This window comes from Triturus cristatus, chromosome 4_1 (genome assembly GCF_964204655.1).
Source record: "Triturus cristatus chromosome 4_1, aTriCri1.1, whole genome shotgun sequence".
In the NCBI taxonomy this organism is placed as follows: Eukaryota; Metazoa; Chordata; class Amphibia; order Caudata; family Salamandridae; genus Triturus; species Triturus cristatus.
In genome coordinates, this window is record NC_140585.1 from 1,273,129,406 (window position 1) to 1,273,156,466 (window position 27,061).

Sequence of the window (27,061 nt, forward strand, 5' to 3'; positions counted from 1 at the left end):
GGTCTTTCTAGCAGGAGGTGAAAAAGGTTGAGCTGGAACCTAGTTAAAAGAAATTTTTCATGTGTCGTCAAGGACCCCATAATATATGGTTCTGACAAAGGTGTTGATTTAAGCGGTAGGTATGCTCGGACACTCGGTTTCTGGACCTCTACTGAATCCCGATCTGCTTGCCTTCGGCTCAGAAAGGCAGACTTAGTTAATTCCACATCCTTTCTTACGATAACATCTGGGTTAACAAGGGTGCCTGCGTTGGCGCTAGGCTGCCAGAAGGACACCAGCGCAAGGGAAGGGACAGGAACCGTAAAATACAGCACATTCCTGTCCTTTCCCTATGGCACAGCACAGCACAGTAAGATGACTTGCTGGGCTGCGCTGCACCATAGTTTCATAAAATTGCGCCATAATAGTTCTCATTGTAGTTCCCTCAATGGGGATTCATGTATAGTATCCCTATAGAAACCCTCACTCTGGCGTTGCCCCTCCAGGTGCAATCTGGCAGCCACAATGCAAGGGCGCCCAAATACCCCGTGCAGCCTCTGTACCCCCTTGTGTCCACAGACAGTGCTGAGAGCAGCTACTTACAACCAGGCTCCTTCATGAGCATAACGACCCAAAGAACTGACTGACAGCCCAGGCTGAGAATAACAAGACCATTATTCAGAAGAATGCGGTGTGTGGGCGGCTTTTCTATCAGTCACAGTCCCACTGTGGGGGCCTGTTCCATCTCACTAATGCTTCTGCTTATGGCTGAGTGTCTATAAGATTACTGTCACAAAGATGTGAATATGATTAGTTCATTGAATCATGAGGCACATTTTCACGGTAAGTGCGGGTGAAATAATGAAATCTAATGTAGATGCCTTTTTGTCGTTGGGCTCGGTGGTTTGCTGTTTTTATGTGGTATGGGATCTGATAATTTAAAGCTGCCGACTTTGCGTAATGGATAGCGTTATATATTGTGTATCAATTCCCCTTTAAAAAGAAGATAACCTTTACATTGCTTTTAAGATACATGCACTTAAAAAGTATATTGCATGAATGACCTTGTGGAATGTACAAACCAGAGGTACTGATAAATATTTCATAATGCTTTTCTACATTTGATGCACAGCCATCAACAGGACCGAGACGTCCATCAAATTATTTTTAATTTTCAAAACCAAAATCCTGAAGCAGGATTTTGTTTTTTAAAATAAAAAATGAAATGCCCCTTTCTCCAAGGAAATTATCTCCCATGGCAAAGGGAAGCGTTTGATGGCTTTCACTGCCCTTTGCCACCAGGGTTTTCCAGGTGGTGATGGGCAGTGAAAACTGAAATGTATGCTCACCCATCTAAATTGGGTTGGGGAATAAACTATGCCGAAGACTTAGTGTTTGCCATGGTACACAAATGTTCCTTCTGTTAATAAATCGGATGGGCAGGCCATCACCTTGGAAGCAAGTTAACTCTGTTGCTATTCCGATGAAGTATCCTTACTGCTATAGATATCAATCTATTATTAAAGACACAGAAGGTCCCTGTAGGGGAAGTGTAGCCCTTGACTTTCACGGCAATAGTTATCAAGGACCCTTCTCACAATTAAGTTTTATTATGCGTTTAGTGCATTTATGTTTATTCTCACATGCATCCTGCATGATCAAATTAAAAAACTGTCCACAGTAGAGATTTTGTCAGACAAATCTCTACTGTGGACTGTTTTTGAATATGATTTTGGATCTCAGACACTGGTAGTACAAGTGCTGCATATAACATCATACGTTCCGTATCAGTCACATGTATATATTTGTATATAACACTTGAGCACTATTTATTTACCTTGTTCATTTTCACTGCGCCATCACCAATTTGGAGCACCTTGTTATGGTATTGAAATTACTGAGAATCCTTGTTCCCTATTCATGTGAAAATAAACTACCAACGCACTAAACACATTTAGAACGCTGGCTCTCTATATAGTGCACTAAAATGAAGTTCACTGTGCAGAGACTGCAGGGTGACCCAGATTGGTATACAGAGGCAAAAGTAGATACTATTAACACACTATTTGTGGTAGTGTTGGCGAACTGTTAGGCTTATCAGATGGTAGTGTTGAGCATTTGTTGCACTCACAGAGGCAATAAATGATACACACACTCAAGAATAAATCAGAGACCAATTTATAAAAATAAAAACTGATTTTTATGTAATTTTTAATACCAAGAACTTTGTTCTACAGTAAGTACTTTTTGAGATATGAATTTTTCAAGTTCGCAAAATTTTTGCGTGCAATTATGCACCAATAAAGTCAATGGGTAAGGTAAGGTAATACTTTATTGTAAAGTTAATAAAAACCATAACAAACCAACATCAATAAAAACGGTTTTGTGTGTCTGTAGCAGCATAGAAGATTATATTACTACTGTGGTAAGATGTAAAAAGCTACAATTAAAAAAATTACTAAGTCTAAAACTATTAAAAAAAGAAGCGGGAAGGAAGATTGGCCCACTGCTAAGTCAGTTCTACCTTACCATTGAGGAGCTTTACGTAATTGAGCTGACCTACTTTCCTCTTCAAGATGCATTTAATTATTGCAGTTCATAGTCCGCATGGGTAACAAGACGTTCTCATCCCCATATGCTTATTCTTTGTAGCGTTAAATTTCAGTGGGCTCCTAGGTGCCAATTGGGCCATCATTATTATCCGGCTATTTTAGCTCTGAGGATGCAAGTGATGCACCGGGTTCCATCAATTTTGCTTTTTCGGTTTGTTCTTTCTTTTTATTAAGGCGGACTTCTGCGGCTTCAATATATTTTACTAATCGGCAGCTCAGTTGAACTTCGTCACCCGAAAAGCATGCCAGGACAGCTTGCCGGCATGACCTGATTCGTTTTTTGTTAAATAGTGGTCTCAGAAGGTTCCGGCGGACTTGCAACAGCTCCTTACAAATCGTAATAAGGTGTATGATGTTATCTTCGTCATTCCCACAAAGACGGCACTTTGCTGGCATTGAGGGACGCAGCCAAGGGGCCATATGGTCTGCAGAAGGCAATAGACCTAGGCGATAATTCAGAAATTTCTCTTTTGTGTTTTTTGGTTAAGCTGGTCTGAAGATATAATTGTGGCCTAAGTTTGGAGTAAGATTGTATGGTTAGCCAACCATGAGCTCGCTCCGTCAATAAAGCTTTGTCCTGCAGGAGATATTATTTTCTAATGCTATTTTTTACTGCTTTTTTAAAACCTGCCAGAGGCCCTTGTAGATCCCACAGTTGACGCACCCCCAGATGTTTTATTGCGTCCGCCAGGAAAAGCCTTGCGGGGCAATTTTCTTTGGTTAGCAGTTCCTTCCAGAGGAGAGCATTGAGTGTGTTTGCTTCCCCCCTGCTTATTTCATACCAGCTTTTTAAGTATACACCTTTACGTGCCAGCTCTTCCTTTACCAGCCCAAATTCAAGTCTAATCTGCGCGGGTGAGGTGTACCTTGGCAAGCCAAAGATCATGCGCATGGCTCTTGTTACTGTTCCGTCTACCGTTTTGGCATCCCTTCCTCTGATCGCTTCGCTTCCATAGGTGATAGATGGGATCAGTTTTGCCTGTATCACCTTTATTAAAGGAACGAGGTTTGGTCCAGTGATCTTATTTTTTAAGTTTCTTAGGGATACCGCTGTCATTAGTCCTCTCTTTTTTATTTCCTCGCATTGTGGCTTGAAGCTGCCGCTGGGGTCTAAGATGACCCCCAGATATCTGTATTTTCTTGTAACGTCCAGCTTCCTTGAGTCCAGGAACCAACTAGTTAATAATTTCTTTTTGCTATTAGTTATGCACATGACTTTAGTTTTTTCTTGATTTATACTGAGTTTGTTTGTTTTAGAGTATTGCGAGATGAAATCTAACAGTCGCTGTAAGCCTATCGGGGTCCGGCTGATCAGCACCAAGTCATCCGCGTAGAATAAATTAGACAGCTGAGTGCCCCCTAACTTGGGTGCATGAGAGTTGCTTTCATTCAGCAAGATTGCCAGTTCAGCAATAAAGAGATTGAATAGTGTTGGTGCGAGCACACATCCTTGTTTTACCCCTGTGCTTGTGGGGATCTTCTTGGATAAGAATTCCCCTTCGCCTAGTTTGACCTGAACCCATGTGTTGCTGTGCAGGAGAATTAGTTGGTTCAACAGCAATGATGGAATTTTCATTTTCTTTAATTTTTGCCACAACATGTTTCTATTAACATGGTCAAAGGCGGAGCTGTAATCAATATAGCACAGGTATAAAGGTTGTTTTGCCACTAGAGCTGAGTCAATCAAAAGCGATAGGGCTAGAATATTAGTAGTCGTCCCCATGTTTTTACGGAATCCAGTTTGATTGTATGGAATTGCTGTTGTGTCTTCCGCCCAGGATGTTAACTCCTGGAGCAAGAGACCCGCGTAGTATTTTGCCTCATTATCAAGTAAGGCTATAAGGCGATAACTTCTTGGATCATTTTTGTCTCCTTTTTTGAAGATTGGCGAGATAACTGCTCCCCTCCAGGATCGTGGGATTGATGAAGTCTGCAAGATTTTTTCAAACATTGGTTTGAGAACGGCAGCCCAATATTCCGGCTCTTGTTTGAACACGACTGGGGGAATGCCATTTGGGCCTGGTGCTCCCTCGCGTCTCCCTTTCGAGATTCTTTTACATATCTGTGCATTCGTGATTGAGAATTCCTCATTGTGTACGAGAATTTCTTTATATTGAGAGTTCCACGCTTTGGAGACACTATTGGGTTTGTAGGATTCTTTTACGCGGTTCTTGGGTATCGTTTAGATGTGTACCAAGGAAATTTGTCCAGGCCTCTTGAGTGGCATAGGATTCAATCCCCTGACTTTGCTTGCTGATCAAACTGTTAATCTTTTGCCAAAACCACGCGCTGTTATTTGTTTTGGCGTCGTGTAGGAGTTTTCCCCAAAAGGCCTCATCAGCTTCTTTTTTAAGTCGCCATATCAATTTCCTGCGAGTAGCTTTTAACTGTCTAAGCGCTTGACATGCGGCAGGATCTGTCCTTGCTCTTCGGAGAGTGTTGTTAATCTGGGTCTTTAACTTTTTTAGCTGGATATTATTTCTAAAATTGTGATGGTTCTTGTGTTTCGGGGCTTTGACCGTTCCATCGGTCCTTACGTTTTTATTTGTATTGAATTTATCTCGTAAAATTTTGGTGAACACCTCCCAACTTTTGATTGAGTCTGTTGTTGCTGATTTTGCCTCTCCTAGTGCTTGTTTCGCTTGAGATAAAAGGCTTTGTAGGTCATTAGTTTTGCACTTTATCCGCCTTTCATTTGTTAAAAATTCTGAGCCTAGTCTGTTGGCGGCGGGAGGGCTTGGTGTTATTGGAGCCTCAATCGCGATTTCCTGGGGAAGGTGGTCACTGTAATCCATCGAACCGATGTGGAAATCTCTTGCCGTTTGATACAGGCCTCGAGAGAGAAATGTGAAATCGATTGTAGAGCTAGCCTTAGTGCTATGAAATGTGGCGGATTGAGGACGGTCCCCTGAGAATCTACCATTGAGTGCTCGTAGGCCCAGCTCTTCTAATTTTGAGAGTAGGCTCCTAGCTGTTTTCGAGCTTCTGCCTCCCGAGGTGTTATCTTGGTGGCTTGGTTCCCATGCAAAGGGATCCTCATCTTCGTTAATATCTGAGGCTAAATTGCTGAGCATATTTAAGTTGAAATCCCCGGTGATGATCAAGCTGTTGGATGTCTCAGTTGTTATTACTTTTGTGAGTTCTTCCTTCAGCTGTTGTGCTCCCTTGGTTTTTTCCTTAGGGTGTAAATAAAGGTTTATTAGGACTATGTCCTCTTTTTTGTTCTGCTCTCGAGATGTCAATCGCAGTGCTCGCATTGCATTTAGGGGAGGTAGCTTGTAAGCCAAGGGTACTACTTCAACAATGGATTTTAGCGAGCTGTATATAGGAAGGCCTCCCTTCTTATGGCCAAACAATGAGCTCTGTGTAGGTGGCAGAGAATTTAAATTGTGTCCCGACAGTACTGGTAGGATATCGGTCCAGGTTTCTTGCAATATGATGATGTCGAATCTTTGCAAGTAGGTGTTTAGTTCTGGGTCAGAGAATTTGTCTCCTAAGCCATTGATGTTCCAGGAGCACAGGTTGAGGACATTAGATGTGTTCCCTGCTTTTGTTTTATTTTGTCATTGATTTTTTACTTTGACATTTAGGGTCCTGGATAGCCAACTCCAATTTTGCGAAGTTGGACTGCAGTTGGCAGATAGTCTCTTATTGGCCTGTTCTCGATGAACTAAGTTCTCAGGGGTTTTACTCCGTGCCCCTCTTAGGACTGAGTTCGAATTAGGCTGCCTGTTCTCTTTCTTTTGCTGGCTTTCCAGGGCTAGAGGATCTGGATATCTTGGTTTAAGAAATGGTTGAAGTTTTATTCCCCATGAGTCGAACTTTGCTTGTTCTTTTAGCAGTCTCTCCGGAAATTCTACTGTGGTCCATACTGTTTTTGTTGCTTCTACCCCCGAGTGTCCTGACATTTCTATGAACTCTACTGATTCCAGATCACTAGAGGATATGTTTTTAAGACTGTCGATTGTTTTCAGTAGGCGTAATATTTCCCCCTATTTAGAGTATCTATTGTGCCCCTTGATTTATACTCCGGGTGGAAGACTATTGTGGTAGTGCCTATTTGCCCCTTGTCTTGTGTCTGGCTGTTGTTCACAATATTAGGGTCCTCCTCTGAGCCTTGATGTTCCTCATTTGCTTCTGCATGTCTTTTAACACTCGTTTCACTTTTCTTCATTAGTTCTGGTCCAGTAGGGCTTACTGCAGTTGCTGCCCATTGAGGGCTTCCTCAAGGGTGTCTTTCTTCCTTTTTATGGGGGGGGCTGGTGATGGACCTTCTTTTTTTAGATGGTTCTCTTTCGGGTTTTTTCCTTTCATCTAAGTTTCCAGTTTCTTGTGGGTTGTGTTCCGTTTTTGTGTCGTCTCTCATCTCGATCAGCCTGTCTTGCGATAAGCCAGATGTCGCTTTTATGGGGGGAGCTGGTAATAGGCCTTCTTTCTTGTGACGGTTTTCTTTCGGGTTTTTTCCTCCCTTCCTGATTTCTGATTTCTTGTTGGTTGTGTTCCGTTTCTGTGTCTTCTCTCATCTCAGTCAGCCTGTCTTGTGGTAAGCCAGGTATCGCTTTCTCGCTAGGAGTGCCCTTACCCCAGGGTATTACCGCTGTTTTTTTCTTTTGATTTCTGCCCTTTCTTTTCTGTTTTCTTCCCTGTTTTCCTGGTTGAAAATGTTCCATCACAGCTTCTATTTGTTAGTTTTCACCCGGTGGCACTATATTTGCAGTTAATGTTGTTGTTGGGGTTCCTTCATTTTGTTGTGTATTACTGACCGTTCTCTTCTTTGCTTCTGCGGTTCCCTGGTCGAGTGTAGATCTTGGGTTGTCTTTAAGCTCTCCTGCATTGGTGACTGCGTTCCTTCTAGCAGTGGCATGCTTATTTCGCATCTCCTCTTGACGGGGTTGGTTGATCGGTTACTTTTTACAACCTCCCTAATATCAGAGAGGAGATTGTCCATTGCCGTTGGGAGTGTTGCCAATTTGTCCACGATTGTTATGCAGGAGAAATTAGATTGTGGAAATTGGGTTTCTGCTTGCGCTCTTTTGACCAAGTTTTTCAACCCTGCTAACTTTCCGTCAATATTGGCAACAAATATTGACAGCGAGTTGAGGACAGAAAGTTGTAAATCCATCTTATCAGACTGATATTGAATGGCGTTTACCGATAATTGCAATGTGTGCAAAAGTGATGACCAGATGTCTTCTTTTGCTTTTGGTGTTTCCTTACCCAGATTTGCATTGGTTACACTGTTGGGCCCTCCTGGCAGTTCCCCTTGATGGCCGCCAGGTAAGATACCACCAATTCTTCCCACTCCTCTGCGGTGAGATACGAGGTTTCAAAGTCGTTGATACAAGGTGATATAGAACGTGCTTTGGATGAAGTGGATGGACTAGGGGGATCGATGTCTGATTGTGTTGGGACACCTCCTGGCTTAACTTGCTCCTGTTGTTTCTCAGGTTTTTCGGGTTGTTGGTCATTTGTTTGAGATGGATGCTGCCCCTGTACTCTGACTTCCTGTGTGATTATGGAATTTGATTGCCGCACTTCTTCAGTGTCTATCCTTATTGTTGGTTCTCTTGTGTTCCTGGGTTCTTGCCTTGCCGGCCTATCCTCTAGCATTGTCGGTGTGTGTTTGCAGAATGTCGACTCTATTTGCGCTGTTAAGTCTCTGTACTGAGTGTGTTCGCTGTTTTGCATATCACCCTTGCCCTGCAGGGTGTGGTTCCTAGGCCCCCAGTTGGCTGAATCCTCCGGTCCATCTTGCCTCTCAGGGTTTCCAATTGGTCCTTGTCTGCCTTTTGCAAATTCTGAGGATTCGAAGGATTCTTCATCTGTGTGGTTGTGGAGCCTTATGGGACTTGTGGGACTTGTGGGGCTTGTGGGGCTCCTCTTCCTGTTTTCTATTGGAGCAAAGTTATAACTTGGGGTCACATTTTGGCCCTCTTTTTTATTCGCCTTTATGACTTCGTGCCCACAGCCATTTGGGTCTGTTTTTGGGCTTGAGCCTGCCAACTCCTGCCTTCGTCCCTGATCCTGCGCAATTTGATTCCAAGAGACCCTCCTTTCTGGTCCCTTGGTCAGCTTTTCTTTGCTTACAGGTGCAACCTCTTCTGCGCTGTTCTTCCCTTTTCTAAGGTCGGCTTGATCCCTTTCCGACCGAACCTGTAGTTCTTGAGTCAGGGGGGTTGCCTTGCTTGGCTGTAGCGGGATGGCAGATCACTTATGTTGCTACTATTTAGGCAGAGGGCAGAGCCAACGTCTTTGATGAATGAACATTTTGAATAGATTTTAGGTTGAAAGCTAGATTTGTTCACTGAGAATACGTTTGCGATCCCTCTCACCTTTGTGTCTGGCGGACATTTGGGGCTTGTGAGCAGGGGGGAAATCAAAGGAAGTTCTCCCTCCTCAACTCCATTCCTTCCCTCGTCCGTCCCCTTATCTTCGTTGCTGACATTCATTAAATCTTTCTTGAGGTTTTCCTTTATTCTCCTTGGTCTTTTAGGGGGGTTCACGGGAGCCATATAGTTCCTTGACTTCCCTGACCTCATTTCTCGGCTTTATTCCTTATTCCTTTATTCCTTCTCGCCCTGGGTTGCTGCAATTCTATTTTGTTTGCTTATTAACCGTGCATGTCTCGTACCAGCACTGGGGGTAGACTTATCAACGGTCTAACAGTGGTGTCTCTAACTCCTGCTCCTAGACAACACTGCACCACACTCAGTAGGGTGTGACGGGGGCTCCGTTGGTGGGGGTTGACGCCACTCCCTCTTGCGGTCCCTCTTGCGATGCCACAGCTCCCCCCTCGGGCCCCGGGCGCAGTCTTTTGTGCAGGCCCTGTGTGAGCTTGCGATTCAGTGCAATAAGTCCTGTCACAATGCTCAGTGTTCACGATTCACAGCTCACAGGGCCCCCAGGGCTTACCAGGTTGCAGCACCGCCGCGCTTCCCTCGGCCCAGATGGCGGTCAGCTCCAGTGGTGTTTCTCAATTATCAATTATCAGGCAGCTGGGCTCGCAGTCAGTAACTAGAAAGCACTCATAGCCCCTGCCTCGTTGGGGTGATCGCTGGTGGCTCGCTGGTGGCTCCTGCGGCTCCTTCCACGTTTTAGGTAATCGCTGGCGGCTCCTGCCCCTTTAAACAAAGCACTACCAGCTCCTGGCTCGTTAGGGTGGTCACTACTGCTTTGAAGAGGAGTGATTCAGACAGTAAGCGCCTCAGCAAGCAGTCAGCAAGCAGTCAGCAGTCTCAGACAGATCACAATGCTGTACCTGCTGACTGCTGTGGTGGTCAGTATGGTGCAAGTAGATGGCTGCAGTCTCAGGGTATAAGTGAGCGAAAGGGGGGACAAGGGGGGCAAGGGGCGCGAGGTCGAGAGGCACAGGGGTTACAGAGGTTACAGCGAAATGCAATGCGGCAGCAACTCACCAACTCTGCTGCAACCCAAAACTCTGTGCCCATCATGCAGCCTCCGCTCTGCTCCGCCCGTTCTGCCTCTGCCCTTGCTGCCTTGCTGCCTCGCTCCACTTAGCCTGCCACACGGCCGAGAAACTCCCCGAGCACAGCACAGCACAATGCCTCAGACTGGGGCTTGAGCCGGGAGCCACGGGAGCGCGAAACAGCAGACAGCAGATTCAGCGTCCTTCCTTCCTCGCCTCAATCACAATCTCAGTCAGTTGCGGTCAGTCAATGGGAGCAAATAAAACAAGCATTGGCAAAGCCAATAGGCCTCGCTTACGTGAGGGATGGGCTTGGTCAATTTTTTTTAGGCATTATGTACAGAAGGATAGCTGCCTGGTAAAGTCCCCCCCAAAAAAACACCTGCTATGTCGCATCCAGTGCTGTCTATGTTATTAATTTTTGTTTTTATTGCGTGGGTGAGGGCAGGGCAGGAGGTAACATGGAAGTGGATGGAGCCAACAAAAAGGTTGGGTGGGAGGGAAGTTCTATAACGCAACCAGCTGTGTCCACACCATTTTTTTTACGGGCAGGGGTGGCAACACGGACAATGGAGAGTGGGCTTGTGGGATAGGCAACACAGAAAACGGAAGTAAGGAGGGCGGTGGAAAAATAAAAATCACTATCACATGGCCAGAGGTGTCTGCATCATAGCACTTCTTTTTAGATATGGAGCATAGGGGCAGCACGCACAATGGTAAGGCAGTGAGTGCTGGGGGCAGTATGACCCACGGCATGGAGGAGTGGGAAACAATGACAATGAGAAAGGATGCAACATGGGCATTTGGAGGGGCAATGGTGGGAGCAAGGAGGCAAGACTGACAACTGGAGGGTTAGCGTGGGAGCAAACAGCCAGCATGAACAACAGGAGGGCGGAAGCAAGCAGGCCACACGAACAGTGTGAGAATGGATGCAACATGCACAACGGGAGAGGAGAGGGCGGGAGCAGGGAGGCCATGCGGACAGTGGGAGTGGGGAGGGGGGGTGCAAGGAGGTTTCAAGGACAGCGGGATGGGGAGGGTGGGAGCAGGCTCACACGAACAGCGGGAGGCAGGATGGTTGATGGTAGGAAGCTGACTTAGACAATGGGAGGAGAGGGGGCAGGTGGGGCTAACAGACAGACAGGGGAGAACACGGAGGGGTAGAGATGCACGAAGGAGCTAGCTAAAAACTACAAGCACTCTTGTAGAGTGCTTAAACACATGAAAAAAGTAGCGTCTAAAAAAAAAACAAGTGCGCGCGCCTCGGAACTGCCGCGGGTTGGGGATAACGCAGGGAGGGAGAGATGCACGAAGGAGCTAGCTAAAAACAACAAGCACTCTCGTAGAGTGCTTAAACACATGAAAAAAATAGCATCTAAAAAAATAAAGTGCGCGTGCCTCGGAACTGCCGCGGGTTAACAAAGTGGGAGGCACACAAAGTGTTTCCCTTGCAGGAGCGAGCAACCATATACCGCAAGGGAATCGCTAGACGTGCACGCATTGCCATTGAAAGCAATGCAATGCGTGCACGTTTTTGGCTGAAAAGCCGAAGCGATTTCTATATGCGTAGGCAAGACCTAAAAATGTATATAAGATCAGACAGTTGGATTTCGAGGTTCACCTTCGGGAATTAGGTAAGTAGCAAAGCCAGGCCCAATGTTCCACCAGCGGATTCTCAGAAGTGTCCCAGATTTGGCTGGGAGCAGGGTGCTGAGTTCGTCGGTAGCTGGTGCGATATGAAGAAGGGGCCACCTGAAAACACCCTGCACAAAAGGACGTAAAGGTAAGTCCGAGGGGTCCCACTTGAGAGAGCAGGTCGCAAGGGTCTCAGAAACACAGCTGGTTTGTTGGCACCCAGGCCGGGCGGGCTGGGTGCAGAGTAGATAGGTCAGCGGGGCAGGCGCATGTCAAGATGTCCTGGTGGTCAGGGGCAGGCAACTTTTAGAAGTGATTCCAACACAGCTGGGCCACTCACGAAGTGGGTCTCAGGGATCTCGATATCTCTTGATGGGTCCTTGCTCTCTGGGCAGTTGGAGTCCAGATTGCGCTCTTCATCTTGGTGAATGCTGCAGAGGGTCCGGTACCCTGGGTATTGGTGCTGCACGGCTCCGGTAGATCTTGGTGTCTCCAGACTTGGAGGGGAGACAGATTTGATTCTCCAAGGCTAATGTTCCACTTTTGTTTTGGGTGCTGCGTCTGAGTCGTCGGGAAGCAAGATAGGTGCTTCCAGGAAGAAGCTTGAAGTAGGGGAGGTGCTGTCTTTGAGAGGTGAAAGCAAATAGAGGTGCAAGTAGGGAGAGAAGTGAGCAAGTAGAGATATGGACAGAGAGAAATACAAGCAGGGAGAATTTTGGGCAGGGAGCAGGGCTGACTTTTGCACTGATGGCGCCTGGTGTGACAATGTTTGTTGCCACCTTCCCATCTATGGTGGAGGTGGTGACCACCTCCACCACGGATTCCCTCACCAACACCTTTTAACAGTGCACCTCAAGTCTCCATAACCACTCTCTTTCAGATGCATTTAATTAGTTATATAGCGCCCCTCATACCAATCAGGGCTGGAATGGCTGTAGCGGGCACCCAGTTGGCCGCTAGGGTGGGGGGCAGTTATAGACCCCTGGGGGCCATTTTTGTTACCAGGGGCCAGTTTTGCACTTCACGGTCCCCCAAAACAAAAGCGGCCCAAAGCAAGGAACTGGACAGCAGGTGCTTTTAACTTTTAAAACCAAAATAAACTTGCAAGAACAGCGCCCCCTGAAGTCGCACCACCCTAGATCCAGCCCTGGCAGGGAGAACTGGGTTTGGGAGAGGTGCTGTGTGGGAGAAATACGGGGAAGGAAAATGTGTGCTAGGAGAAGTGCAGGCAAGCACAGGTGCCGGCACAAAGAGGTAAGGCTGGGAAAGGTATGAGGGTAACAGACTAGTTATGAGTTATTTGCAGGGTGTCAGAGGTACAAGCATGGACAGGTAGGAGCAGAGAGGGATGTGGACAGATACGGATGAGACCTGCGAGAAGCTCAGGCTGGGAGAAGCATGGGTAGGGAAATATTGGATTAGATAGTTAGGTTTGGGAGTGGGAGTAGAAAGGTGCAGGCTGGATCAGACGCCAAGTGATTTAGAGGTACCAAAAGGGAGGGGTATGAGCAGGGAGTGGCACAGGTGGGGGGAGGGGAATGACGAGCGAGGCATGAACAGTGAGAAATATGGACAGGCAGAATTAGGTGCAAGGAGAGGTACAAGAAGCGAGAGGTACTGGCGAGAAGAGGATGAAGGAGCGAGAGGTGCAGACTGAGACATGCAGGCCGAAGAGGTAAAGACATGCATGGCCAGGGAAAGGTACAGGGATCTGTGGTGCATGTTGGAAGAGCAATGGACTGGGAGAAGCTAAATAGAGATATGTGCGGGTTGCGTGCATGCTGGGAGAGTCGCTAGGGCAGATAGAGGTACGGGCTCGAAGAGGTATAGGCTGTGCACAGACTGGGAGAGGAGCAAGCAAGCAGGTTGATTTGTGGGCTGGGAGAGGGTGGACTTTAGAGAGGTGAGGGCAGAGAGAATGGTGCAGGCTTTGAGATATCATGGCAGGCAGGGAGACAGAACGGAAGGGTGAGTTGGGAGCTGAGAAAGGTGCAGCGAGGGAAGGGTAAAGACAGAGATAGGCATGGAATGGGTGCAGGCTGACAGATGTGACAGCAGGAAGAAGTGCAAACTGACATATGTGCGTGATAGGTGCAGGGCGACCTGTATGAGGGCAGGGGGAATCAAGCAAGGAAAAATAACAGGTAGGGAGAGTCACAGACAGAGAGAGTGGAGCATGCAGGAAAGATATGGCCTGAGAGAGGTACAGGCAAAAAGGCAGAGCGAATTTGGCAAACTGGTCCCATTAAAGAAAAAATAGAAATCAGTAACCAAAACACTTCATCATTGTCTTAAGGTGAAAGGCGACACATGTGTACAACATCATGGATTCCAGGAATGCAAATCACAGTAATATTTGCATGTTAGCTGGGATATAAACGTTTGTACTATCTCAGAAAAAACCTGGACAGCATGCCTTTTTCTGGTGCCTCTGTGACAGGCTGGCTCCATGCACGGAGAGGTGCTGTGGTCTCCACCGTTAAACACTAGGGGGCAGATTTATGACGACTGGCGCATCCCTGCATATCAGCAGGGATGCGCCAGTTATTATGCGCCACAGCTGCGCAACCATGGATGCGCCGCAAAACGGCACAGATGCGTGACGCATCTGTGCCGAAAAGTGGCGCATTGCTGGAGTTGCGTCGCAAGCGCGACGCAGCTCCAGCAATGATCTGGGGGGCCCTATCTTTAAAATGCTGCGTCAATCTTTACGCCTGCTTCAAGCAGGCGCAGAGTTTTGACGCAGCATGGGCCTAAAAGTGACTGAGTGAAATCTTGTAGATTTCACTCAGCCACTTTTAGGAGGCGTTCCTGCGCCGGAACGCCCCCACCTGCCCTGGAACGCCTACATGTGGCGCAGGGCTTTACAACGTGACGCATCTCCCAGATGCGTCACGTTGTAAATACCCCGCACCATGGCGCAGGATTTGCGCCGCTGCTGCGTCACAAAAGTGACGCAACGGCGGCGCAAAAGTGGCGCAAGTACAACATAAATCTGCCCCTAGGGGCTCTGGAGTCCCTTAGGCGGCTCGATTATTACTATGCAGGGGTAAAGTCAGTCATATTGCTGTGACACGTAAGATCTGCGGGCCTCAATATTTTCTTTCCCTTTTCAATAACTGACTGCAGATTATTAATGTTGCACCTGGAGGAAAGGGTTGATTTACTAGGGACCCATCCTGATGAATGCCCCCGGCCTGAGAAATGATGCATTTAGGGCAGAAACATGTAAAGGAGTATTATGAGGACTGTTGAATTGTACCCTTTACCTGTTATCTTTTAACTATACACTAGAGAAGTTCCATTATTAACGAGGACAGCAACCATTTTCCACACATGTTTAAAAGTCTTGGTCCTTTTCACTGTAAATGGCAATGCATTCCCTCTAACACTATGCAGTGTCTGTAAAGACTTTATCTCAGGAGTTGTATATTGAACAAAGTTTCATGAAGAGCTTCTGAGGGAGCCCACCACATAAACTCAAATTGGTTTAATTTAGGAGTAATCCAGTGATAAAGCATGCCACGGGTAGTAGGTGATGATTCCTGTATAACATGATGAAGCACGGGCCGGGGAAGGCAAAGCCGGACCCTATGGAGGCCCGGGACAAACTCCTCCCGGGGGCAGTAAGCAATCCCCCCTGCCCCCAGGGCGAGAGCCCGCGAAAGGTGGCCGACCAGGATTGGTCTTCCAAGGGTAGTAGATGCCTCCCCCAATCAGGGGGCGTGTTAGGAAGCCACGAGGGGGTTAAGAAGGGGGTGAAAGGCAACCCTATGCACATACCCCGCCTTTGCCGAAGGAAAGAAAACGTAAATTCCACCCACCCACTCCAAATGAAAGGTGGGGGTTGCAGCCTCTGGGATAGAGGTGAGGCGTAGAAGACACTAGAATGATAGAAAAAGGAGATAAATTGCTAGAGGTAGATAGACGGCTCACACAGTGTCCTTGGAATGCCTCACGGCAGAGGTACTGAGGGAGCCAGTGGTAGCAATCAGCCACAGACAGAGTAGAGGTGATGCTCCCGCTGGGCCCTTGGGATGCCTCAAGGCAGGGGTACCAGAAGGAGCAAGATGTCAGAAATCAGCAACAGGCTGCATAGATGAAGTGCTCACACAGGGTCCTTGGGATGCCACACGGCAGGGACCCAGAAGAGCAGGGAGGGGCCAAGAAGGGGGTCAAAGGCGAGCAGGACGGCACTTGCAGCCCTGGCTGATCCTGGTGGACACCCACCAAATCGGTAGCAAGTTGAAGCCTAACACCGTGGAAACAACGGCCCAGGTGGTTGTGCCCATCCCCGGAGATTGGCCTGCCTGAAGGCAGACAATAAACAAGAATGGACTAAGAGGACTATAAATGCAAAGACAATATAAGGTCAACAGAATCAAATCAAATCAAGGGATATTTCTTAAGCGCACATATCACTACAAAAGTCTCATGGCGCTGGTGGATAACTCTGAGATAAGATAGATTTAGTGCAGTTTAGGTGTCAAACAGCCATGCCTTCAGCTTCCTACGAAAGCCATTATGATCCATTGTAGTCCGTAACTGGAGTGGCAGTTTATTCCAGAACAAAGGGGCAAGAAAAGAGAAGGATCTACAACCATTGATAGCGGTACGAACTCTGGGAGATACAAGAAGAGCTGTGTTACTGTATCTCAAAGTTCTGCCAGGGAGATACCAGTTTAGCTTTTCAATCCAGAAACCCGGACCTTTTATATACATGTTCTTATGTGTCAAACAAAGAATCTTGAATTGAATACGCTTCCTTACAGGCAACCAATGCAAAAGTTTCAAGTTGGGAACCGATGAAGATCTGGGTGGAAGAATAAGCACCAACCTAGCTGCAGTATTCTGCACGACCTGTAGCCTTGACAAAAGATTCTCATTTATGGCTGCAAGCAAGGCATTGCCATAATCCATACGGCTAACAATTAGTCCTTGTACTAAAGGCCTTCTTGCCTCAGTCGGAACCCATTTAAAGCATTACACAAGTTGCGCATGACACCAAAACAAGTGCTCACTGTCTTATTTATATGGTCTTTCATGGACAGTTTATTGTCCATTTGAAAACCGAGATTGCGCACCGTTGACGTTGGAGTAGGACAAGGGCCAAGGTTGGAAGGCCACCAATCATGGGACCAAGACTCTTGAGCCCTACCATAGAGCACTATCTCAGTCTTTCCTCCATTTAGCTGCAGGTGATTTGCACACATCCAATTATCAATGTGAGACATACAATTCTTACAACGGAGCCTAGTTTCAGTTGGGTCAGGACCAATAGTGATCAGAATCTGAGTGTCGTCAGCATACGATACGACATCAAAGCCATAGGATCTAATCACTTCAGCCAGAGGTGTCACATAGAGATTAAAAAGAGTCGGGCCCAAAATAGAACCCTGGGGCACTCCCATCTTGACTGATCTACTACAAGAAATGGTGTCTCCTACCTGAACGATCGTGGTACGATCAGTAAGATAATTTTTAAGCCACTGCAGAGCTTTTCCCCTGACACCAATCTCCCACAGTCGACGTTCAAGAATGCTGTGGGAGATGTTGTCAAATAATGCTGATAAATCCAATAGAACGAGAATGGAAGACTGACCTCTATCCATAGCCCGTCTGATGTTGTCTGTCACTTCCAACAGAGCTATTTCCGTACTGTGGCCTGCCCTAAAACCAGTCTGTGAGGGGTCAAGCAGTCCATAGCTATCCAGATGGTCAACAAGCTGTTTATTAACCAGAAACTCCAGCATCTTACCAAAGTGAGGGAGCAACGATATTGGGCGATAGTTGGAGAGAATTTTAGGGTCTGCAGTGTTTTTTTTTTAATATAGGCCTAACTCTGGCAGTTTTCCATATTCTAGGAACTTCTGACCTTAACAGTGACTCACTAAATAAGTCAGTAAGACTGTCCAATAAAGCAGGAGCCAAGATTGGAAGAATTCTAGCCGGTAAAGGATCAGTAGGAGAGCCAGATTTAATTTTCATGATAGCCTTTGTCACTTCTTCCGAACTACAGTGAGTAAATTCATCCATGATGTGAGGAGGATCAAAGGTGGTTGAGGAAGTATTCCCCAAAACATCAACAGTGTTTTGGGGGGAAAAGTATTTGTGGATAGCTGCGATCTTATCATCAAAAAATTTAGACAGACAATCTATCCACTCCTGGGAAATAGAGGTTTGCAACTGAGCGGCTGGAGTAGAGAATTATTTTAAGATTTGGTAAAGCTCTTTGTTGGATTTGGCTGCCTTCTCAATACGATTTAGGAGAAATGATTTTTTTGCCTGTCTGATTTTTTCCATATATTTATGGTGAGCATCTTTGTATATTATACGGTCATTAGAATCTTTAGTTTTCCTCCATTTCCGCTCTGCCGCCCTACAAGAGAGCTTTGTTGACCTTAACTGACCGGTAAACCATGGAGCTGCTCGAGTTTCAACTCTGACTTTAGTAAAAGGGGCAATTGTATCCAACGCCTTAGATATTGTCTTTTCTAAAAAAACTGCTCTTTGATCAATAGTATCCTTTGGGCTAGGTTGAGTCACGCTAAAGTGGGAGGAAAAGAGGGGTAAAGTAACTTTGCTCCAGGATCTCCGCCAGAGTAATTTCTTCCTAGAAACTGAATTAACAGTATGGTCAAAAATAACAAATTTTAATAGGCTATGATCCGACCATAGTAATGGCTGTGGGGGCTCAACCTTAACCTTGTTAGAATTAGTAAATAACAAGTCAAGCGTATGACCAGCCATATGTGTTGGCCCAGACACCAGTTGCACTAGTTCCAAAGTGCTAGTACTAGAAATTAGCTGTTCCGTATCAAATTCAAGTGATAGTTCCGCATGGTAATTAAAATCCCCCAAAAGGAGAAAGTAATCTGAAGCTAGTACATGTGGAGCAATTGTCTCCAACAGCTTATGCGGAAAATCATTTTTAGGGCCAGGGGGTCTATATACTAAAGCTCCTCGCCAAGTTCCACCTAACAGACCCTCAATTTTAAAACACGCATTTCCAATAGATTAGTACAGATAATTTCTAAAGAGATAATACTCACATCCGAGGTAGTGGCTATGAGCAGGCCGCCACCCCTGTTCAGTTCCCTATCAACTCTTGTTATGGTATATTGTGGGAGGAAAGCAATGACAACATCAGGGGAAGCATACTTATGCAACCACGTTTCCGTAATAAAACAAATGTCAGGTTGTTCTGAGTCAATAAGACTCCATATTTCCACAGCATGTTTGGGAATAGAGCGAGCATTAAAATAAAGTGCTTTTAATGATTTGGAGGTTTTAGGAAGATTGATGGTGCATGTTTCGCAAGGGGATCAAATGTTTCAGGGCCCAAACTCCTTTGAACACCATTTGATATGATTGCCTCTGGTATTTCTAGATATTTACAAAGTGGAAGATCAAAATCTCTAAGCTCCTGACTAGAGTATTTAATCAAAGTCATTTTGGGGTTTTACAAATGTCCAAAAATGAATCAAACAGAAATCTTGGCAACAGGCGGCGGTCAGGCGTGGACGGGCGCAGAAGGGCTTGCCTTTGGCGTGCCTCCGGCACGCCGCCGGCGCGCCGCTGCGCGCGTCCGCTGCCAGCCCCGCCTTATATGGGAGAGCAAAAAGAAAACAGCTAGAATGCCACCGGCAGGTCCTTTCAGCAAGCCGGAAGCCGGAAGTGAGGATTAGCACCTTATCGTCCCTGTGCACAACCGGCACTTGCCGTGACGGACCGGGGACACAGGCGACTACAATGAGGTGAGTGCAACACAAATTGAGATATATTAAAATAAGAAGAGCGGCGCAGTTAAAATTTAAACAAAGAGAAGTGACAAGCACTACTAAAAACAAATTCTAAGTCCCAATCGTTTCTAATGCCCCAAAAGTACAAGCTCCAGTCACATTACTTTCCACAGTTCGTGTGTAAAGATAGAGCGGTCTGCACTGACAGAGTGTTATGCATGAGCATGAAATTGGCAATATGTATAAATGTTGGTATAACAAACTGCGACCTTTTAAGGCACCAAGCACGTGGTTACTGGTGTATGTCAGAGGTGAAGAGGGACGCAGTTGGAAAGTTGGAAGGGTGGGGTAGGCAACTCGCCACCTGGGAGGAGTTGGAAAATATCATCATAAATTTAGAGCATCTCCACAGTCTCCCTAATTGAGGATGCCCCAGACTCTAATCCTTTACCTTGCTATCTCATAATTGTTTGGTTTTTCAGAAGCCTTTGCGCGTGCATTTCTTGTCAAACATATGCTGTATATCTGACTTAATTTAACTCATTGTCAAAATGTTTTTAGTTCAAGCATTTGTTTATTGCAACATGTTGATATTCTAAAAATTATTTTATTTAGCTTCGATCAGTGTATACTAGGGAGTAAGTTGGAGCAATATCAACATTGGGCTTCTTGGGGACATCAAAACTTTTGATGGCAATATCTTTATAATGGACGGATGAGGCTACAAAGCAGTTGGCTCCCAGCTGGAGCTGTGTAGTAGAATTTGTTTCAGGTTATTTTTAAGAAAATTAATATCCTTAGATACATGCCATTTTCTATTCTGCACATATGTTAGTATCCACAAAATACTGTTTCCTAGATGTCTTAGTGCATATGTAACCAACAGGTGTTTGGTTTTTCTGAATCCTTAAATGATTCACATGGTTCTGAAATAGGTGTGAGCGGTCTCAGCAATCAAAAAACCTATAGGTCCTACAGCGATAGGGGTTGAACCTTAGATTTCCGCTGTGGCTTTGAGAGCGTGAATAAGGACTCCCATGAAGATAAGCAGCTCAGGAATCTGATCATATGGCAGTCCTTCACTTGGCCAATCATGTCTATAGTTGCTCCTCGTGGAGGTTTCAGCCAGCTGGGTCTGGCACTTGTGCTCAGCGAAGCTCCTCTTTTCTACGGTGCGATGTAAAAGAAAAAAAAGTGATGGACTGAAAGCTTGAATTAAGCATTCAATGCAGCCCCTGCCAATCGCTCAGGCTGTATTCCAGTCCATTGTTTTTCCCTCACTAGGCCATTCTGGACAGCGGGCCACCTTAGGCAAAACAGTACCTCTCATAGAAAAAGCCTATTTCGGGAGGGGACCATGTTCTCACTGTGTCACAGAACATAAGCTACACCCTGTTAGGTTGAAACCAGTCTACGATTGCGTTTGTCCCTGCTCAGAAGAGCTCAGGAAGGACAGTTTCCATTAGAGCAGAATAAATACTGATTTGCACATTGCTGGTTACCTTCTGAGGTGAAATGGTGGGCAAAAGAAGAATGGATTGGAATGAGGTCAAGGGTAATCTCCAGTGGTTGAGATTAATTTAAACATTCCACCCATTACTTTTTGTGTAGGTACTGTGCAGTGAAGCAGCTTATTTTTCTAAGAACACCCTCAACTGAATTTCACCTTGAAAGAACAGCAACACAAATTCCAGGTCTGACTTCTCTCCTAGGTTTTACTATGGAGAATTGTTAAGGTTTTAGGTGAATTCAGTGTGGAACATTCACTGGCACATATTTTTCCAGTGAGTTCCTTATTCTGATCTGCCTTGCCTCTCTGCATGCTGGGTTGTGAAGATGCTGAACTCTCCTGAAAATTACTCAGTGCACAGTGAACACTTCCAGCAACAGCCTTCCCTGTAGTAGGTGGAGTCGTCAGTGAGGTGACCGATGAAGCCATTGATAATATAGAATGTGTGATGTCATTTGTGAAAGCACAATCTTGCCTGGAGGTCAGAGTTAGGTCATGTAGCCTTTAAGAGAGGGATCCAGTTGGTCCTGTGTACTCAGCAGCTCTACGGAGAGGTGTAACAAAGCTGTGATAACACGAATCAATGAGAAACTTCGACTTAGGGTACGTGAAGACTGTGTGTGTTCTTACTGCAACTTCTACAGAGTTTTCTAGATAATTCTTCAGTGAGGCATACTTTGGTTGTGGAGATGAAATAAAAAAGCATGAACTACGGGCGTGGGGACTAGAACAACCCAACACAAATGATAAATAGGAAATAAAGCATAGACCCCTGCAATGAAGTGTATAAGGGGCGTGTTAGTATTGACATTTAAAAAAGGACAAACCTATCTGTGAGTAGTCGGGAGAGTGGTCTACAAGGTATATAGGGGCAGATTTATGTTAGACTTGCGCCACTTTTACGCCGCCGGTGCGTCACTTTTGTGATGCAGCGGCGGCGTAAACCCTGCGCCACGTTGTGCCCTATTTACATCGTGACGCATCTATTGAGATGCGTCACGGTGTAAAGCCCTGCGCCACATTAAACCTGTGTCAGGTTTAATGTATGCAGGGTGGGCGTTCCATCGGAAAAAGCCTCGGAAAAGTGACGCAGTGAAATCTACAAGATTTCACTCAGTCACTTTTCCGACGCTGCTGCGTCAAAACCTTGCGCCTGCTTGAAGCAGGCGTAAGGCATGACGCAGCATGTTAGGTATGGGCAGCCCCTAAACATTGCTGGAGTTGCGTCGTGCTTGCGACACGACTCCAGCAATGCGCCGCCCTTATGCCATCAGATGCGTCACGCATCTGTTTATCCTTGCACCACGATGCGCTGCATTGTAAATGCGGCACATCTGTGGTGGCACAAGGGAAAACTTGCGTGACACATCTTTCCTGGTGCATCCCTGCTGATTTGCAGGGATGCGCCAGGAAACATAAATCTGCCCCATAGTATATCAAGTGGGGAATATACAAGCACTTTTTAGGCATATTAAGGCGCAGGGAGAAGAAGTGATTTGTCCATAATTAACGATGCGCACTCTAGCAGGGTTTCGAACCTGGGCCCCCAGGTGACACGGCTGCTAGCTCGAGCCACTTGGCCACACCTCCTCTCCTAACGTGAGAAGAGAGGGAGTGATAGGAAGGATCAGAGACATGCGACACACGCCAGATATGAGCAAAAGTGTGCAGGAGTTTGAAAGACGAAAGAGGAATCAGACACAGCGAAAACAAACAGGAACAAGGAGTTGGGGAGAGGCGACAGAGAGCAACAGCAAGAGAAAGGTGGAAGGAAAACGGTGCCATAGAGGAGGCAGCGGGCGAGACAGACAGAGAAAAAACAGACTGAGCAGAGAACAGAAAGGATCGCGCACATGAAGTCAGGAGGGGTTAAAGAGGTGAAGAGAAAAGAACACAGACAAGGGTGCATGAGCGAAATCGCAAAAGATGAAACAGTGAGGGGTGGAAAGGGATCAGACTACAAAGAGCAGGGGAGAAGAAAGAAGGAAAGACCGAGCGAGGCCGAGACATTGAAAGACAGGGACAGAACAAACCGCATTGATAACAATCCGTATCTAGACAAGGCCCTCGGCAATTATGCTGAAAATGTTTAATCAGAGGCAATATCCGGGCACAGGCAATCAAAAGCTGTAAGTAGCTTTCCTTTTTCCCTGATTCCATCTATGGTTGCCATGCGCGAGCACTGAGATTAGAAAAGACGATCCCCTTTCAAACAGCAGCAGCACCGATTACTCAAAATAGACAGACCTGAATTGCGTCTCCAGATTTTATGGCAGAAAGACTCTTAAGACAGATAATTTTCCGACATAAATGTCGAGCACGGCTGTGGTTATCTTTCTGTTTGTGCCTTAGGAGGCGGTGTTGTGTACTGTATGGTGGAAGTACACTAAACAGGCCGGAGTGCAGCCTACCTTTGGACTTCTATAGCATCTATCCACATGCATTTGAAATAGCGCCAGCAGGAGGCAACACTCCCCACCCCCACAATAGCATGCATGTTCTACGCATAAATAAAACACACCACACAAATTTTGTTTGGGTAAGAAACTGCTGCAGGTTTATTACATACACCGTTATGTAATATGGTGGGTTATTTTACGGGCGATCCAAGGGCAGGCAACCAACTGGGCGCCTGCCCGCCTGATGAGCCAAGCAGCACTGGGGCGAACCCCATCTGTGCTGCCCCTTCGATGATCTTCTTCCCGGATCACGGTCCCTTATTACTCACGCCCCTTTCAGGGCAGAGCATAGCAAGGCAAGCCCCCGGTTGTTCAGGTCCACAACCTCCTGAAGGACTAACGGGGCGCCGACACTGTTTTCCAGGAACCTCCCATGATGCTCCTGGGCTCTGGCACCCCCTATGGTGCCACGCAGAGGTACCCTTCGGTACCCATTTGCTTCCAGATCGCCCTGTAATGAAAAAGGAACAACATTACAACATTCTATGCCTCCCCCGCTGCTTCCATGCCGGGTAAGCGGTAGGGTGGGAGACGGCGTGTCCAGGGCGCGCAAAGAGGAAGGTTAGAGGGTGGGGAGGCCTATATACCCCCCTGCCCCCCGTTCCTCGCACCCGGAAGTGACGCGCCCTGCGCGCCGCAGCCACTGGCTGCCAGAGTGGGGGGACTCCTCCCCGAGGGGTCCCCTAGAGAAGGGGGGTGGGCTGGTGCCTTGCTGGCACTAGAGGCCCGCCCTTCTAGGGCACCCTGCGGGCGCCAGGGCAGCCGCATAGCGCCAGCAGGAGGCAACACTCCCCACCCCCACAATAGCATGCATGTTCTACGCATAAATAAAACACACCACACAAATTTTGTTTGGGTAAGAAACTGCTGCAGGTTTATTACATACACCGTTATGTAATATGGTGGGTTATCTTATGGGCGATCCAAGGGCAGGCAACCAACTGGGCTGCCTGCCCGCCTGATGAGCCAAGCAGCACTGGGGCGAACCCCGTCTGTGCTGCCCCTTCGGTGATCCTCTTCCCGAATCACGGTCCCTTATTACTCACGCCCCTTTCAGGGCGGAGCGTAGCAAGGCAAGCCCCCGGTTGTTCAGGCCCACAACCGCCCAAAGGACTAACGGGGCACGGCACAGTTTTCCAGGAACCTCCCATGAGGGTCCTGGGCTCTGGCACCCCCTATGGTGCCGCGCAGAGGTACCCTTCGGTACCCATTTGCTTCCAGATCGTCCAGTAACTCCGCCACCGCTCTGGAGGTGGCCACCGTCACCGCCCCCCACCAAAATAGCTACAGTCTTGCCTGCTAACTCTCTTGTCTACAGCCTCCTGCAAATCTAGATGAAAGAGAACGTCCCTACTGGTTATCGATGCCCCATCTATATCCCAATAGCCCTAGACGTTAGCTTGGATCAGCTAGTGTCTGATGAAACAAAACATCCTTTATGCCTGTGAAGTTGTGCCATGCACTATTTACCTCATGCGGCAAAGTTCCACTGCGTCACATGACTCAGCCCCATCCCACTCTGGGCAGGACAGTTTCAGACACCCTGGCACACGATGCCCCACCTATTTACTGACCACACTGGCAGCTGCCCATCTAGCACCGTGTGTGACGGACACAACACTGGGACAGCATCTCACATGTTAGAAGACCGTTCCAACCCCCGCTTGCCAATTAGGCTATACAGGCGAGGGAGATATGCTTAACCCTGGCACGGTCCCTTTACTTGCTAAATCCATGCGCACAGGAATGTCCATAACAGGCGTATGAGACAATGAGCACGGCTGCCCTCCAGCACTTGCCCTGCATCCCTTAATCCTTTTTGGAATTTCGAACGCTCAGCTCCCTCTGGTGAAGCCCCCTAGGCATTCCCGCTCAGGGACTCTGTCTGATTCGATACTGGGCACACTGTCTGTAATCCAGTGCCTAACACTTGATGTGGGAGATGCCACACACTGCCTAGGTCATGGGAACCTAAAGGAGCACACCATATTCTCCCGGGCATACCTCTAGATGGGACTGGCTCAACCCAGCTGGGCCGCCAGGGACACCCCTCTTTACAGGTCTAATGCCACTCTGCACCCTTGTGGTTGCAGCTCTGTGTATTATGTAAAGCGTGCATGCCCCCGGGGCACTGAGCCGCTGACTATCCGGTGTATGTCACCCACTCGCTGATAATTATCTATCGCTAACTGCCCTTACTTGGATTTAATGGTTTCTGGATGCTACCCAAGGACTGCAGACTTAATGCTCCAACCCCGTTTGACCTCAGAACTAGGGGGTAACCCAAATAGTGACCATGCCTTTCGTGGTACATCTACCCTAGTGCTTGACTATCCATGTGTTCGGGACCCCAGTCCCAAAAGATGCCCCTTCTATCGTCTGGTTCTAGCCCGCAGAAGGATAACCCAGGGGGGCAGACAAGTCTGTGGAACCAGGGGGAAAGTTATGTGCAAATACCTGCCCTTTCCTCAATTTGGGACGCCAAAAGGTCGACAATACCCTGTCGCCGTTTGGCACTACCGAAGTGTTACCAACAATAACTGTGCTGCAGCACACTGTTAGCTGCCAACTACCACCCCCCACCTGCTGCCCCGGTACAAGCATGGGTGAATATGTCTTAACAGAAGCTACCTGATACCGACCCTCGGCTGCAGGGGGGTGCCCGCACAGTGTACATGGTACCTAATTCTGTATGGTGCCCGCAGGTGTTCTCCCAGAGGGTCCTCGTAGTCAATTGCACAATGCCGACACAGTATTTAACAGTGCCTCTTTTTGCACTGAAGTTGCCTGAGTACGTGTGACATTAGGCTTTCCCACCCTAGGGCTGGTAACCGGTGGGATAGGCAGACAGTTATTTTGCGCCTTCTGACATTGCCTCCGGATATATACTACAAAACCACAGTACCTACAACACGCCAGTACCCTTGGCTTTAACAATGCTTGTTAGTTGTATAAGCTAACTGCAGCCACAATTCTGGCTTCCTTGCGTAGCATATTGAAAATGCTTCCGTCCTGAACTGGTGGGACTGTCACCCTAACGTGTTGAACATTCATTAAATGTCTCCCTTCGATGGATAGCAAGCTCTACCGCAACTGGGACCATTGAACTAATCAACTTCCACAACAGTTTGACAGGTCACCTGCACGTGACCCAGGTGCCGACAGCGGAAAGCGGGGACCCTTTGGAAACGGAATACGGCGCACATTCCCCGCGTTGGAGACAAAATTGACCTTGCTGAACTGCGAACAAAGCCCCTGCGGAGACAAAATAACTATTCTTTGCAAAACAGAGCCTGTTCGTAACTTTTGTCCGTATTGGGACAAAGGATGAACTATGAATGACATTTAAAGGACTATGACTGACACTTTCTTGCGAGCAAAATCAAACAATGGATATGAGGGAGACATATTGATATCAGTATTAAACCCATTTGATCAACGAGAAACTTTGAGACCACCAAGGTTAAGGCTGCCTTTGTGTGCCTTACCGGGCTTGGGGGCTCCATGAGCGTACACATGTTACATAACCCTTGGTGGCACAATGACCTTGTCGGCCGGGCGGTGAAGTCTTCACTCAATGCAATAAAACAAAACCGGGACAAGCCAAAGGTTGTACCGAGCTCTGGGGACTTAAATCTCTGCACTTAATCCACCACGCGCGTGAGAAATGACACTAGTTAGCACCGTGCAAACTTGCA